We start from the raw sequence: 4,346 nt of genomic DNA, 5'->3' as shown, positions 1-4,346 counted from the left end.
GTGATCCACCTGTCTCGGCCTCCCAAAGTGCTGGGATTACAGGCGTGAGCCACCGCGCCCGGCCAGTTTTTTGTACTTTTAGTAGAGACAGGGTTTCACGGTGTTAGCCAGGATGGTCTGGATCTCCTGACCTCGTGATCCACCTGTCTTGGCCTCCCAAAGTGCTGGGATTACAGGCGTGAGCCACCGCGCCTGGCCTGAAATTGTTTTAGGTATTGTTTTCTCTGCTAAAAACTCCTCTGATTATCAATGGCTTTGCAGTTTGTAGAGATACTTAAACTTGTCTTTGCCATCCAACATGAATTGCAAACCTGTGCTTAAACTGTAGTTTAAAAAATTGCAGCCAAATACGCAGACTTACCAAATATATGCAGACCTACCAAAAAGTTGCAAAAGTAGTACAAGGAATTTCAACGTACCCTTCCCTCTGTTTTCCCTAAATCTTAACATTACTTGCTTTTTCATCTGTCTCTGTCATTCCCTCTCCTCCCTTTCTCTCTCTCCATACATAGGAGTGTGATGGAACTGGGGAGAGAGGTCACAGAAGACTTTAACCTTACCTGCAATGTTCCATTTCTTTTTTAAAAATGGTAATCAGGCTGGGTGCGGTGACTCACGCCTGTAATCCCAGCATTTTGGGAGGCCGAGGCAGATGGATCACTTGAGCCAGGAGTTTAGGACCAGCCTGGGCAACATGGCGAAACCCATGTCTCTAAAAAAAAACAAGAAAGAAAATTTTTTTTAAAAAAGAGTAATCAAAGCAAGGTGAGAATATATTAACCATTTGTACAATTCTGGGTGATGAGAACATGAGTGTTTCTACCTTTTGGCGTTTTTCCCCTACAAGAATCCAGTCCAGGATTACATGTAACGCTTTTAGCTTGTTTCTCAGGCCTCCTTAGTCTCTAGTGATTTTTAGAGACAGGGTCTCTGTCACACAGGCTGGAGTGTAGTGGCCCAATCATAGCTCACTGCAGCCTGGAACTCCTGGCCTCAAGTGATCCTCCCACCTCAGCCTGCTAACTAGCTGGGACTATAGGCATGTGCCACCAGGCCCAGCTAATTTCTTTTTTTGAATTTTATTGTAGCAATGGGGTCTCACTATGTTGCCCCAGCTGATCTCACCTACATACCTGTATGTGATTTTATAAAGATATATTTCGGTGTGTGTATATATATGACTTTTTTTCTCTGAAACGTTTGAGGTAAGTAGCAAACAAGATGCCCTTCGACGTATTTCTTAAAACCAAGGACACTCTGTTACATAACCACTGTACACTTATCGAAATCAGGCAGTTAACATTGCTGTAATTTGATTATCTCATCTCGACCCTCAACTGTTAGTTGTCTCACTGATGCCATTTGTCTGGTTTAAGATCCAGTCCATGACTGCATGGAATGTTCGCTTGTCAGCCTCCTTAGTCTCTTTCCATCTGCAAGTCCTTCAGTTTTTCGTTATCTTTCATGACCTTGACACTTTTGCAGAGTTTTTTTTTTTGAGATGGAGTCTTGCTCTGTTGCCAGGCTGGAGTGCAGTGGCGTGATCTTGGCTCACTGCAATCTCCACCTCCCGAGTTTTGGCAATTCTCCTGCTTCAGCCTCCTGAGTAGCTGGGACTACAGGCGCACGCCCCCATGCCCACCTAATGTTTGTATTTTTAGTAGAGATGGGGTTTCACGATGTACCATGTTGGTCAGGATTGTCTCGATCTCTTGACCTCATGATCTGCCCTCCTCGGCCTCCCAAAGTGCTGGGATTCAGGCATGAGCCACTGCGTCCGGCTGAGTATTTTTTTTTCCCCAAGACAGAGTCTTGCTCTGTCACCAGGCTGGAGTGCAGTGGCGTGATCCCAGCTCACTGCAACCTCTGCCTCCCAGGTTCAAGTGATTCTTCTGCCTCAGCCTCCTGATTAGCTGGGATTACAGGTGCCTGCTACCACACCTGGCTAATTTTTGTGGTTGTTGTAGAGACGGGTTTTCACCATGTTGGCCAGGCTGGTCTCAAACTCCTGACCTCAGGGGATCCACCCACCTGGGCCCCCTAAAGTGCTGGGATTATAGGCGTGAGCTGCTGTGCCTGGCCTTGCAGAGTATTTTAGAGGCCGGTTATTTTGTAGGCTGTCCTTACGTTTGAATTTCTCTGATAATTCCTCATGCTTAGATACAGGCGATGCCGTTTGAGTAGGAAAACCACAAAAGTGATGTTGTGTCCTTCTTAGTGCCTCTGATCAGGAGGCACAGGGTGGATTTTGTTTGTTTGGCAGTGACAGGGTATTTCTCTGTCACCAGGGTTGGAGTGCAGTGGCGAGATCATGACTCACTGCAACCTTGAGCTCCTGGTGTCAAGTGATCCTCCCACCTCAGCCCTCTGAGTAGCTGGGAATACAGGCACGCACCACCACACCCAGCAATTTTTTTTTCTTTTTTGTAGAGATGGGGTCTTGCTACATTGCCCAGGCTTTTCTCAAACTTCTGGCCCCAAATAATTTTCCTGCCTTAACTTCTCAAAGTATTGAGATAACAGGCATGAGCCACTGCACTTGGCCCAGAGTGATATTTTAAAACCATGTCAGAGGCTGGGCGTGGTGGCTCACACCTGTAATTCCAGCACTTTGGGAGGTCAAAGCAGGTGGATCACAAGGCCAGGAGTTCAAGACCAGCCTGGCCAACATAGTGAAACCCCGTCTCTACTAAAAAAACTTTGTATATATCAGATCATCCTCCTCCACTCATAAAACCCTGCAGTGGTTTTCTATCTGTCTCACTTAGATCCATGAAATCTGTAGTCTGGGAGGTACTATGGGCTCTAGCTCATGCCTACCTCGCCTACCTCGTCTCCTGCCTCTCCCCCTATAGCCTCACAGGACTTTCTGTATCTTACCCCAGTCAAATTTGTTCCTGCCACAGGGCCTTTGCACTTACTGGTCCCGCTGTTTAAAATTATCTTCCCTTGGCTGGGCGTGGTGGCTCATGCCTGTAATGCCAGCACTTTGGGAGGCTGAGGCAGGCAGATCACTTGATGTTAGGAGTTCAAGACCAGCCTGGCCAATATGATGAAACCCCATCTCTACTAAAAATACAAAAATTAGCCAGGTGTAATGGCACACGCCTGTAATCCCAGCTACTTGGGAGGCTGAGGCAGGAGGATCACTTCAGCCTGGCAGGTGGAGGCTACAGTGATCCATGATCGTGCCACTGCCCTCCAGCCTGGGCAACACAGCAAGACCCTGTCTCAAATAAACAAGTAAATAAAATGCTCTTCCCCACCCATCTTAGCCTGGCTGGCTCCTTCTCCCCTTTCAGGCCCCTAACCACCCCCAGGCTTTCTCCACCTCAGCACCCATTTTCTTTACTTCAGAGCACTTATTGAGAACATATCGCTTAATTATTTACATGCTCGTTTTTCAGTCTTTCTTTCCTTCACTAAAATAAGTGGCATACCATGTCATGACATTCGAAGTATCTAGTGCAGCACCTGTCACATAATGTATGCTTAAACAATATTTATTGAAATATTGAATGAATTACTCTTTTTTTGGTTTGTTTTTGTTTTCTAGAGACACAGTCTTGCTCTGTTGCCCGGGCTGGAGTACAGTGGCATGATCATAGCTCACGGCAGCCTCAAATTCCTGGGCTCAAATGAACCTCTTGTCTTAGCTTCCCGAGTAGCTTGGATCACAAGTGTTTGCCTCCTGGGTGAATGAATGACTCTTGACCCCTTCTGAATACAGAAAGAGGAATGAGACACAGCAGCATTATATTCTAATAAGAATAATAGGCCAGGCCTGGTGGCTTATGCTTGTAATCCCAGCACTTTGGGAGGCTAAGGCAAGTGGATCACCCGAGGTCAGGGGTTCCAGACCAGCCTGGCCAAAATGGTGAAACCCCATCTCTACCAAAAATACAAAAAATTAGCCGGGCTTGGTGGCAGGTGCCTGTAATCCCAGTTACTCGGGGGGCTGAGGCAGAAGAATTGCTTGAACCTAGGAGGTACCTGGGAGGCGGAGATTGCAGTGAGCTGAGATCGAGCCACTGCACTCCAGCCTGGGCGACAGAGCAAGACTCTATCAAAATAAATAAATAAATAAATAAAAATAAACAAATAAATAATAATAAATGTGCAGGCCTATTGAATGTTAATAATGGTACTTCATGGCAAAGACTAATCTGTGCATACACTGCACTCCAGCCTGGGTGACAGAGCATGACCCTAATTCAAAAAAAAAATTTTTTTTTTTTTTTTGAGATGGAGTCTCGCTGTGTCGCGCAGGCTGGAGTGCAGTGGCCAGATCTCAGCTCACTGCAAGCTCCGCCTCCCGGGTTCACGCCATTCTCCTGCCTCAGCCT

This window comes from Mandrillus leucophaeus, unplaced genomic scaffold (assembly GCF_000951045.1).
Source record: "Mandrillus leucophaeus isolate KB7577 unplaced genomic scaffold, Mleu.le_1.0 Scaffold232, whole genome shotgun sequence".
Classification (NCBI taxonomy): Eukaryota; Metazoa; Chordata; class Mammalia; order Primates; family Cercopithecidae; genus Mandrillus; species Mandrillus leucophaeus.
The sequence above is the reverse complement of the archived record's forward strand: the minus strand, read 5'-3'. Positions refer to the sequence as shown.